Here is a 12,951-nt window from a genome sequence, read left to right on the forward strand (position 1 = left end):
GATTTATTAGGTAATAATTTCATAATAGAATTGCGGGTCATCTAGCGGGTGGGGGAGGGGGCGGCTACTGCCTGGAGGCAACGACTCGAGGGGCTTTTGCTGGCTGGGACTCAGGTTGGTCCGTAAAGATCTTGAGGATCACCTACTCGACTTGCAGCGACGTAGAGCTGGCCATGTGTAAATACAGTACATGTGTATGATTTTAAGCAGAACACCGCAACGCCTGAGGCCCTGACTTTTATTTATGGTCATGGACGATGCTGGCTTTTTTGGAAACTGATGACAGAGTCATAATGGGAGGGAGACATAAGAATGCGGGGGATAAGATGGAGGGAACCAGCATGCTCACAGCCAAACATAGTCGTGGCCAAAAATATTGGCACCCTTGCACTTTTTACCTCCGCCACCAAGGTGGATGGAGGTTATGTTTTCACCCTTGTCGGTCTGTTTGTTTGTCTGTCGGTCTGTGACCAAGATATCTCAACAAGTTGTGGACGGATTCAGACGAAATTTCACAGAGAGGTAGTGTATGGGACACGGACGAAATTATTACATTTTGTGGAAGATCTGGATTCGGATCCGGCTAGTAAAAATTTTTAGGCGATTCCTCACTGTTGGGAGATGGGGCCAAAACCGACATATAGCAGGATATCTCTAAATGTTGTGGACGGATTTGGACAAAACTTGGTGGGCAGGTTGTGCGTCTGACAACGAACAATCGATTCAATTTTGGTGTATATCTGAATATGGATTCGGATACGAAAATTATTTAACTTCTAAGTGATTCTTCACCATTGAGGGATTGGATGAAAAACGATATATAACATGGTATTTAAAAAAAAGTTATGGACGACTTATGACTAAACTAGGTGGATGAGTTTGTTAGGTGACAAAAACAAGCCGATTAGATTTTTGTTCAGGTCCGAATCCTGGTGTTGGCTTAGCGGTTAGGGTGCCGGCTTGGGATCCTAGGATCCTGGGTTCGAATCCCGGTTGATCGCTGAATTAATGCCAGGGGGGTTGACTCAGCGTGTCATCCTTCCGAGGTCGGCAAATTGAGTACCAGCTTGCTGGGATGAATGATCCTGGTGTGTACCCCGGTTTAGAAAAGGTGCACCGTATCCCTGCGCATCGTTAGAGGCGACCAAGGGTTGGCGTCAGGAAGGGCATCCGGCCATAAAAACATTGCCTCTAACAGGGAACCATGATTGTCATGGGGCCCGCAAGGCTAACACCCACTCCAGCGGGGAAAATGGCCTTAAAACGATCATTCATTCATTCTCATATTCATATTCATATTTACATTTTGTAGTCCATTGCATAATTTAAATAAACATAAATGCTAATTTCGCATGTGGAAAAACTAAGTACACCCTTGGCTCTAATAGGTGGTATTGCCCCCTTTGGCAGAAACAACCTCAAGTAGGCGTTTCTTATAACTGTCTACCAGTCTATGATTTCGACTGGGAGAAATTTTTGCCCACTCCTCCATGCAGAATTCTTTCAGCTGTGCGATGTTTGAGGGGTTTATTGCATGCACAGCTCGTTTCAAATCCCCTCCACAACATCTTGATGGGATTTAGATCCGGGCTTTGACTTGGTCATTCCAGAACCCTCCATTTCTTTCTTTTCAGCCATTCCTTGGTGGATTTACTGGTATGTTTAGGGTCATTGTCATGTTGCAAGGTCCACCTTCGGTTGAGCTTCAACTATCCGACAGATGGCCTCACATTATCCACAAGCACCCTCTGGTACAATGAAGAATTCATAGTGGATTCTATGATGGTGAGCTGCCCAGGCTCTGATGCAGCAAAGCTGCCCCCAACCATAATACACTAAATACAGTATTTCCACCACCATGCTTTACAGTTGGTATCAGGTTATTTGGAATCTTCTCCACTTGTAGATGATCTTCCGGACAGTCGAATGATTGATTTCAAATTGTTTGGAGATCCTTTTAAATCCCTTCCCAGACTCGTAGGCATCTATAACCTTCTTCCTGAAGGCCTCAGACAGCTCTTTTGATCTAGGCATGGTGACGCCGCACACTTCAACAACAAAGAGCAAACCAAACTAAATGTCTGAGGTTTAAATACGACAGGTTCCTCCAAGATCCTCTCTAATGATGTTCTAATCATTTGCATCTGAGCTGGTGCACCTGATTCTAATTTTAGGTATTTGAAGTAGTGATAAATGTGGGGGTGTAGGAGCTATGCTCCAAGGTAAATCAAAAGAATGGACGCGACAAAAAGCTGGAATTCGTCCGAGTTTCTTTATTGTGTCAAATCAACTCGGGTACTCTGAAAAGCCCGTTTATCGGGCAGCAATATAAATACACATTATCCCGGAGCGTTTGCCCGGGAAAGGCGAGAGGGGGCGTGCCCGGGCATCCTGGACGAGGCCTGGCAAGTCGAGGGCAGGCGTGCCCGGGCATGCCCGGACGAGGCCTGGTAACGCGAGAGCAGGCATGCCCGGGCGCGCCCGGGCGTCCCGGACGAGGCCTGGCAAGTCGAGAGCGGGCATGCCCGGGCGTCCTGGGCGAGCCCGGCATGGTGATCGCTCCGCGTCCTCGGTAGGTGCAAGGCGATTGTGTATACCCAGCGGTAGCCGCTACACACGTCCCCCCAGAATCGACTTGCACCGGCAGGGTCAATTTAAGGGGGGGTCCTGATGACCCGGCCGAAGCGACCCCTGGCGGGTCGTGGGGGGGGGGGGGGTCTGGTGTGGTGGTGGGCGGTCGAGTGGGGGGCACCGTGGACGGGGGGCGGCCTCGCCGTGGCGGAAGGGCCAACCGTGGAGGTTGGTCGATGTCCACGTGCGCCGGCTTGAGGCGGTCCACCGCAATCCGGTCCGACCTGCCGCCGATGTCGATGACGAACGACTTGTCGTCCCGTCGCAGGACCCGGAAGGGCCCGTCGTATGGCGGCCGGAGTGGTCCCCGATGTGCGTCATGACACACAAAAACGTACTCCGCTGTGCGAAGCGCTGGGGGGATGTAGGACTGGGGGTCACCGTGGTGGGACGTTGGCACGGGGGCAAACCGTCGGGCGGTCTCCTGGAGGTCCGAGCGCTGGTGAGCTGCGGACCAGGGACTGGTAGCGTCGGGCACGAATTCGCCCGGGACGCGTAGCGCCTGGCCGTAGACAAGCTCAGCGGTGGACGCCCGGAGGTCCTCCTTGGGGGCTGTGCGGAGGCCCAAAAGGACCCACGGCAGCCGGTCGACCCACCTGCCATCCTGAAGGCCGGCCATGAGCGCGGCCTTCATGGAGCGGTGGAATCGCTCGCACAACCCGTTGGCTTGGGGGTGGTAGGCCGTAGTATGGTGGAGCTTGACCCCCAGGTTGCGGGCGACCGCGCCCCACAGCTCGGAGGTGAACTGCGGTCCGCGGTCCGACGAGATGTCCGCCGGTGCGCCGAAGCGGGCGACCCAGGTGGCGATGAAAGCCTGCGCCACATCGGCGGTGGTGGTGGAGATGAGGGGAACGGCCTCCGGCCACCTGGTGGTCCTGTCCACCATGGTGAGCAGGTGTGTGAAACCCCGTGATGGGGGGAGGGGGCCCACCAGGTCCACGTTGACGTGGTCGAAACGTCGTTCGGGCACGGTGAAAGGTGCCAGCGGGGCCTGGGTGTGTCGGTGGACCTTGGCCTGTTGGCAGGCTGTGCAGGTGCTGGTCCAATCGCAGACGTCCCGTCGAAGGCCGTGCCAGACGAATCGCGCCGACACCAGCTTCTGGGAAGCTTTCCGGCCCGGGTGGGAAAGGCTGTGGAGGGAGGCGAAGATGCGGCGTTGCCAGGTAACGGGCACGATGGGGCGAGGCTGGCCTTGGGAGACGTCGCAGAGCAGGACAGTGTCCGCGAAGTGGATGTCGGCCAAGCGGAGGCCGGTGTCCGCCACCCGGAGGGCTTGCACCGTGGTGTCGGTGGTTTGGTCCGCCGCCATAAGCGCGAAGTCCACGCCTAGGTGGACCGCGTTCGCGCTGGCCCGAGAAAGACAGTCGGCCACGGCGTTGTCTTTGCCGGCGACGTGCCGGATGTCCGTGGTAAAATCCGACACGGCGGAGAGGTTGCGCTGTTGGCGGGCCGACCACGGCTCCGTGACCTTGGCCATTGCGTAAACCAACGGCTTGTGGTCGACGAATGCCGTGAAGGGTCGGCCCTCCAGGAGGTGGCGGAAATGGCGAACGGCCAGGTGTAGGCCGAGGAGCTCACGGTCAAACGTGCTATATTTGAGCTCGTTCGGCCGGAGTTGCCGGCTGAAAAAAGCGAGTGGCTGCCAAACTCCGTTCACCCATTGCTCATGTACGGCGCCCACCGCGTAGTCGGAGGCATCCGTGGTGAGGGCGATGGGAGCGTTGAGCACCGGGTGAGCGAGCAGTGTTGCGTCGGCGAGGGCCCGCTTTGAGCTTTTAAAGGCCGCGTCCATTGCTGCGGACCAGACGGCGTCGTGCTTGGCCGGCTTGCCCCGGAGGGCTTCGTAGAGGGGCCGCATGAGTTGAGCAGCGCGGGGCACGAAGCGGTGATAGAAATTCACCATTCCCAGGAATTCCTGCAGGGCCTTTATGGAGCGGGGATGCGGAAACGTGATGATGGCCTCGACCTTGGTTGGCAGCGGCACGGCCCCGTTCTTGGTGATGTGGTGGCCCAAAAAATCAACGGCCGTCATGCCGAAGTGGCATTTGGCTGGGTTGACGATGAGGCCGTGCTCGCTGAGGTGCCCGAACAGTGTTCGGAGGTGGAGGAGGTGCTCGGCCCGGGACGTGCTGGCGACGAGGATGTCGTCCAGGTAAACGAAGAGGAACGGCAGGTCGCGCAGCACGCCGTCCATCAAGCGCTGGAACGCCTGAGCCGCGTTCTTGAGGCCAAACGGCATTCGCAGGAATTCGAATAAGCCGAACGGCGTGATGACGGCCGTTTTTGGGACGTCGGCCGCCCTGACAGGTACCTGGTGATATCCCCGTATTAAATCGATCTTTGAAAAAATGACCCGTCCTGCCAAACGGGCGGAGAAGTCTTGGATGTGCGGGATCGGATACCTGACGGGGGTAGCAGCATCGTTAAGGCGGCGGTAGTCGCCACATGGGCGCCAGCCGCCCCCTGGTGTGGGATCGGATACCTGACGGGGGTGGCAGCATCGTTAAGGCGGCGGTAGTCGCCACATGGGCGCCAGCCGCCCCCTGGTTTTGGGACGATGTGTAGTGGCGAAGCCCACGCGCTATCGGAGCGCCGCACGATGCCAAGGTGTTCCAAAGCGTCAAACTCGGCTTTGGCCATGGCGAGCTTGGCTGGGTCGAGGCGGCGTGCTCTGGCGTAGACCGGCGGGCCCGTGGTGGGTATGTGGTGCTCGATCCCATGTCATACTGCGACGGCCGAAAACGTCGGCCGCGTGAGGACCAGGAACTCCGTGAGCAGGCGAGCAAACTCGTTCGCCGCCGGGAGGGCGCATGCCAGCTCGGTCTGAGCGGAGCTGCTCAATGTGCATGCCAGGGAGCTGAAGGTCTCGGCGTTGATGAGGCGACGCCGTTGGACGTCCACCAGCAGTCCGTGTGCGCAGAGGAAGTCGGCGCCTAGCAGAGCCATGGGCACGCTTGCGGTTACAAAAGTCCAATTAAAGCGTTGGCCGCCGAAGCAGAGGGTGACGTTGCGCGGGCCGAAGGTGCGGATGGCAGATCCGTTGGCCGCAACCAAGGAGGGGCCGCAAACCGCGGACTGCCTGTCCTGATCGGAGGCGGGTATGACGCTCAGTTGGGCGCCGGTGTCGCACAGGAAGCGCCGTCCGGACACTTTGTCCGTGATGAAAAGTAAGTTGCCTGTGTGGCCGGCGCTCATGGCTGGTCATGAACGCCGGCCCGGCCGTTTCCCGGCTTGCCGAAGGTGCACGGGGGTCGGCATGTCCGGGCCTTCTGTCCGAACCTGGCATGATAATAACACCATGCCTGGTCAGGTGGAGGCTCCGGTCGTCGTGCTGGAGGTGGTCGGCGCGGCGTAGCGCCCGCCAATTGCGTCGGCAGTTCGGTCGTCGACCGTGCTGGGTGCTCGGGCGCCATGGGCGTTGCTTCGGACGGCGGTGGGCTCCAGGTCGCTGCTCCAATGCGTTGGCCTGCCGCGGAGATCTTGTCGGCTTACCTGGCGAGGGCGCGGGGATCCGTGATCGTCGTGCTTGCCAGGGCGAGGCGTACCGGGCTAGGCAGCTGACGGAGGAACAGCTCCCGGAACAGGATTGCCGGAGAGTGCTCGCCGAGCAGCGAAAGCATGTAGTCCATTCGCTCGGACGGGCGCGTGTCGCCGAGCTCGGGCAGGTCGAGCAGGCGCCGTGCGCGTGCTGCTGATGAGAGGGCGAAAGCGTCGAGGAGGAGCTTTTTAATCGCGTCGTATTTGTCAGCGGCTGGCGGGCGCTCGAGGAGGCTCAGGGTGCGGGCCGCGGTGGCTGAGCCGAGTGCTGCTACCACATGGTGTAAGCGGGTGTCGTCGGCCGTGATGCCTCGCAGGGCGAACAGGGAGTCTGCCTGGGCGAACCAAACCGCCACGTGAGCCTCCCAGAAGGTAGGCAGTTTGAGGGCAACTGCCGTGTCCATGTCGGGTCGCCAATGTAGGAGTTATGCTCCAACGTAAATCGAAAGAATGGACGCGACAAAAAGCTGGAATTCGTCCGAGTTTCTTTATTGTGTCAAATCAACTCGGGTACTCTGAAAAGCCCGTTTATCGGGCAGCAATATATATACACATTATCCCGGAGCGTTTGCCCGGGAAAGGCGAGAGGGGGCGTGCCCGGGCGTCCTGGACGAGGTCTGGCAAGTCGAGAGCGGGCATGCCCGGGCGCGCCCCGGGCGTCCCGGACGAGTCCAGGCAAGTCGAGAGCGGGCATGCCCGGGCGTCCTGGGCGAGCCCGGCATGGTGATCGCTCCGCGTCCTCGGTAGGTGCAAGGCGATTGTGTATACCCAGCGGTAGCCGCTACAGGGGTGTACTTACTTTTTCCACTTGCGAAATTTACATTTATGTTTATTTAAATTATACAATGGACTACAAAATGTAAATGTTTCATGATATTTGCTATATTATATCACCTTTATCTATCAATTGTTTAAATGAAGATCAAATAGCTGTATGTTGAAATATGTTGAAAAAGTCAAAACTTTCCTTGGGGTGTACTTACTTTTTCACGTGACTGTACATACAATTGCCTTATTTTCGTATGATTTGATTTGCAAATCATTCCCGGCTAACATGCTGAAGCATGGAACTTTCCTTGTGTCCGGGTAAAGCCACACCATCATCATTCGAGTTCTGCTCCTTCCTACATTGTGAAAAGTATAGATAACACACTCAGGATTGAACTGGACACTAAGCAATCAAGGGAGCAAGCAGGTTTTATAAATGGATACTCAACAATGCATTATCTTCATGCAATAAATCAGCTTCTTGAAAAATCAAGAGAACATAACCTTCCTTTGTATCTCACTTTCATTGATTATGAAAAAAACCTTCAACAGTGCAGAAACAAATGCTGTCATCCAAGCTCTACATCACCTAAATGTCATCTCTAGATACATTAATATATTAAGCAAAGTATATAATGGTGGAACAGCCACCTTGAAAATGCATCAAAGTAGTGGCAAGATCAAGATCGAAAGAGGCATCACCAAGGACACACTCTCACCAAAATTGTTCAAGGGTATGCCTATAAGGGTATTCAAATAGATAATTTGGGAATAATGAGTACATTTTCATTGGAGAAAGATGAAACAACCTACAATTCACAAAAATTTTTAATTTTTAATCTAAAAAAAAAACATTACTGGAGAACTGAAAATCATTATGGAAGAGCTGGAGTTGGAGAGTCAACAGCAGAATAGGGCCTTCCTCTCTAGTGATGCGAATGCTCTTCTAATGATGTTGAGCTTGGAGTTGGCTCTCATTACGGCATCAGCTATATGGTAACTTAAGGATAAGCCTGGGTCAAAGAGTACTCTGAGGTCATTGGGTCTAAGAGTACTCCGAGATAAGCTTGGGTCAAAGAGTACACCGATAGTTTAACGCAAAAATCAGCTTGGGTCGAAGAGTACTCCAATATAAGCTTGGGTACTTGGGTACTAAGAGTACTCCGAGGTCCTTGGGTCTAAGAGTACTCCGAGATAAGGTTAGGTCAAATACTACTCCGAGATCCTTGGGTCTAAGGATATTCTGAGATAAGTTTGGGTCTAAGAGTACTCCGAATTCCTTGGGTCTAAGAGTACTCCAACATTTGCTTGTGTCTAAGAGTACTCCGAGATAAGCTTGTGGCTAAGAGTACCCCGAGATAAGCTTGTGGCTAAGAGTACTCCGAGGTCCTTGGGGTCTAAGAGTACTCTGAGATAATCTTGGGTTAGGGTCTTGATATTGACCAAAAGAGGGTGATTAGGGTTAGGGTCTTCCATCTTGGGTTAGGGTCTTCCATCTAGATGGAAAATCACTAGATTGTCAATTGCCACATTCCCAGAACTTTGCGACCCTTAACACAGCCCTGGTACATTTTAGGGAGGGCGAAAAGGAAGAGCAGAAAAAGAGGGGGGGGGGTGGGACACCAACAGTAGAGCCGAGGGACAAACAAGGGAGGGTGGTAAAAATGAGGGGTAGGTGAGGACGTAGGGTGTGGACAAGTTGGATACAGAAACTGTGAATTTGGAGAGAGGTGGTCTTCAGGTAGAGTGGCAGAGGTGGTCTCTGTAGGGTAGAAAGGATCATGATTTTGGATGAGGGATTATCAAAGATGGTGGTGAACAGCTGTCTTGAAGACCTCAATGGAAGAATATGATTGAAGAGAATGTGGAAGATGCTTCCATTGGTGGGGAAAGAAGATGAACGAATGGGTGAAGCTGAGCAGTCTGGATTTTGGGAATTTCACCAGAAGGGGGATGTTGGTCGACTGTGTTTGCCCTATGGAGACCTGTGGGGAACAAAGTACGGAAAGGGCAGAGGGTGCAAGACTAGAATAGAGACGGCAGAAGACAGAGAGACTACCAACGTGTCTGTGATGGCAAAGTGATAGGCCCATATAATAAGCTTCATCGCTGGAGATTCCAATGATTTTGAAGGCCTTGGTCTCCACGGCATCAAGCTGAGAAAGCTTTGAGGCAGGGGTGAGATCCCAGAGGGAGAGTAGTACTCCATCAAGCTGTGGATGAAGGCCTTGTACGTGGATAAGTTCAGGTGTGCCAAGAAGAACTCTGCACAACGGAGGATGCCCAGTTTGCGGCTGGATTTAGAGGCAACTTAGAAGTGTGGTTTGCCCAAGAAAAATGAAGAAAGATAAAAAAGTGGGCATTTTGTTACACATTTTACATTCTTATCCATCAACGTAATCTAGTGTGTCCATCTTACCTTCCTCACCACAGTTGATATGGACTTTTTTTTTTTGTATACAGAATCGAGGCTCGTGTAAGAGCTAAGACATTAACCATGAAAACGTGCACAGACACATAAAACATACAATTAAGGGAGCGGGAGACAAGAGGGGGAGAGAGAGGAAAGCACACAAGCACAACAACAGTAGAGAACAGGGACGTCGGTAGATCTGTGGAAGGGAGAGGGCTGGGGGAGGACAGAGGGGGCATGGTATAAAGCAAATGAACACTATTAGGAATTACAGGAAAGAAGTTAGAGATTGAAAGAGGCGGATTTGGGGTGTTTTAACGGGGGTAGAAAAGATCAAGGTTTTGGATGGGGGCAAGTTAAGAGGCGATAAGAGGATAGGAGGGCAAGATAAGAGATCGTGGTGAACAGCTGTTTTGAAGATCTGGAGGGAGGAGATGGATTGAAGAGTGTGGGAGATTGTTCCAGAGGTGGGAGAAAAGAGTGAAGGTTAGTTATCTGAGTCTTGATTTTGGCAGTTTCACCACGAGAGGGTTGCTGCCAGATCTCGTGCGTCCTGCAGGAATGTTTGACAGAGCAGGGGTAGCAATGAGCACAGACAGAGCTGAGGGAGCTCGGCTGGAGGGTAGTCGAGAGAAGACAGAAAGACCACCAACCTGCCTGTGGTGAGCGAGTGATAGGCCATCAGAATCAGCTTCATCGCGGGAGATACTAATTATTCTGAATGCTTTGGTTTCAACCGCGTGAAGCCGAGCAAGGTGTGAGGCAGGAGAGCCAGCCCAGAGGGGAGAGCAGTATTCCAATGAGCTGCGGATGAAAGCTTTGTGTGTGGTGAGGAGCTCAGAAGTGCCCAGAAAGGACTTTGCACGAAGGAGGATGCCCACCCAGTCGGCGACTGGCTTTGGAGGCCAGCTTGGAAATGTGGTTTTCCTAGGAAACATCATGGCAGATAGTGAGACCCAAAAGCTTGAGTGACAGAACTTCTTGGAGAGGATTATTGAGAAAGTAGATGGGAGAGTTGTCCAGTCGGTCTTTTCGGAGAGACATAGTAAGAGTGTGAGATTTGTCAGGATTGAAAGACTTCTTCCACTTGTTTGACCAGTTTGTGATTTTATCCAGGTCTACAGAAAGTGAAGAGGCTGCTGCCTGCCGAGGGTTGAGATATGGAGCGGCAGAGTGGATTCATCAGCAAAGATATAGATAGCATTTTCAAGAGAGTCAGAGAGATCATTGATGAAGACCAGAAATAGCACAAGGCCCAGAACACTGCCTTGAGGAACTCCAGCCTGGACAGGAATGGGAGATGAGATAATTCCATTCAGGGCCACACGTTGACTGCAACCAGAGAGGAAGTCTGCAAGCCATACATGCAGGTTTCCATGGATACCATACGAGTCGAGTTTGGTTAGCAGGACGGGGTGCCAGACCGTATCGAAGGCACGAGATATGTCGAGGGAGACAGCTCTGATTGCCCGTTTGGCATTGAGGTCCTCCATCCATTGTTGAGACAGCAGAAGCAGCATGTCCAGAGTTGAGTTACCTGGTCGGGATCCTAATTGATGATCAGAAATCAAGCCATTGGATAAGAGGAAGGATTTAATGTCAGAAGAGATGATGGATTCCATGACGTTGATGAGATTGGGAGCAGGCTGATTGGTCTGGCATTGCAAGGCTCTGTTTTTGCACCTCTTTGGGTAAAGTGGTAATGTTGGCTGATTTCCAAGCAGATGGCAGATGACCTTGAACAAAAGAGAGGGTAAAGAGAATAGAGAGAGTGTGTGAAAGAGTGGCAGAGAAGGATTTTAGGACCCGTGGGCTGATGCCGTCTGGTCCAGTTGCAGAATCAGAGTCGAGGTTTGACAGAAACTTCTCCACCTTGTCGGGAGAGAAGGACACATAGTCCAGGAGCAGTTGGGTACGACTGGGTAAGTTGGGTACAGGGAGAGATGGGGTTGGGACACAATATTTTGAGGCAAATACAGAGTTTAGGCATTCAGCTTTTTCACGTGCAGTGTCAGCTGTGTAGCCATTTGAGGTAAGGGTGGGGATGGAGGGGGAACAAACACCCGAAACAGATTTTAGCAGACACCAACAGGATTTGGATGAGGGAGACAGGTTTGAGAGTTCAGTCTTGAGAGTAGAGCGATCGTGTTTCCTGGCTCTCCTGAGGGTAGACAAACACTTGTTTCGAGCTTTGTGAAAGGAAATGAGATTTCCTTCAGTTGGATTTGTTTTCTATGAGGCGAAGGCAAGTTGTTTCATGGCAACTGCCTCACCACAAGACTCATTGTACCATTGGGGGGGGGGGGGGGGGGGTGGGGGGAAGAAGGTTAGGATAACTGAAGACGATATGGGATTATTGTGTGCATGAGAGAGAGCAGTTTACTTGGGAAGAATTCCCAGGAAGAGTTGATGTCAGAGGCAGTAGAGATGCGAGACCAGTACAGATGGTTGATGGCTGCTTGCAGACCGTGCCAGTTGGCCTGAGTGAAATGCCAGACTTTTCGATGCTGAGGAGGCTCTCTGAGGACGGCCAGAGAGATGTCCACTTCTACAAGCAAATGATCAGATGATGCGATTGGAGCAGAAGAAGAGCAGCTGACATTTGCAGGGAATTTAGTCGTAACCAAATCTAGAAGAGCAGATGCACCATTGACTGAGATCTAAGTTGGGAAATTGACAGATTGTGTCAGTCCCAGTTAGTCGCAGAAGTCCTTTGTTGAGGTGCCGTTGTTGGTGAGAGAGGTACCCACACCCAGCCAGCTGGCATGATGGCAGTTGAAGTCGCCACATATGAGGAAGTGAGAGTTGGGATGAGTGGATAGAAGTTGGTCCATGTTGTCAGACAGCGAGATATCAATGGTGTCATCACTGTTTGGAGGATGGTACTAGACACATATGAACAAAAGGTGGGAGCAGAGAGGAAGCCATAGCCAGAGGTACTCCTGGGGGTAGGGTGGAGAGAGGGCAGTGCAAGGAGAGTGAGGAAGAGAGTTTTTGATAAAGATAGCAACCCCACCACTTGGACGAGGCTCAGGTATATCATACAGTGGCGCAAGCCGCTTGGAGGAGGGAGTAACCAGGAAGAGATATGTAGGAATCAGAGACATCTTGAAGGAGGATAGTTTCTGTTCAGCAGATTAGGTCTGGTTTGTCAGAAGCAACCTGTGTGGAGAGATCAATCAGGTTTGAGTGAAGGCCCCGGATGTTTAAGGTCCATACCGTTAAGGAGAAGGGAGGGGTAGTATCGGGTACAGGTCAGGGGAGGGGAGGGGTAGGGTAAGATGAGGGGTGATATGGGGAGATAGGTAGGGCTGTTGATAGTGTGTCAGAGATTGCAGAAGAGCTCGGTGAAAGGGAAGGATGAGTAGCACAAAAGATTTGATGGTGATGGGATGAGGCACAGTCAGGCATTGTTTGAGAGGGTGGGGGGGGGGGGGGATCAGAGCGAAGTATAAGGTTGTAAGAGGTGGAGGTATGAGATGGAAGGTTAGAGGAACTGGGGAGGAGTCAGCTTTGAGGAGGAGGGAGGAGGGGGGAGAGGGGAGAATTGGAGAAAGATAGTGGGGGGGGGGGGGGGAGGAGATTTTAAGGGGAGGGGGGAG

General features: G+C 52.7%; 1 protein-coding gene across 1 annotated transcript in view; it reads left to right on the plus strand.

Annotated features, from left to right (window-relative positions):
• The window catches only part of CSMD3 (CUB and Sushi multiple domains 3), a 1,283,181-nt gene that overhangs the window by 3,434 nt on the left and 1,266,796 nt on the right, over positions 1 to 12,951 (plus strand).

The sequence above is a fragment of the Myxine glutinosa genome, chromosome 11, assembly GCF_964187855.1.
Source record: "Myxine glutinosa chromosome 11, kmMyxGlut1.1, whole genome shotgun sequence".
NCBI classification, from domain to species: domain Eukaryota; kingdom Metazoa; phylum Chordata; class Myxini; order Myxiniformes; family Myxinidae; genus Myxine; species Myxine glutinosa.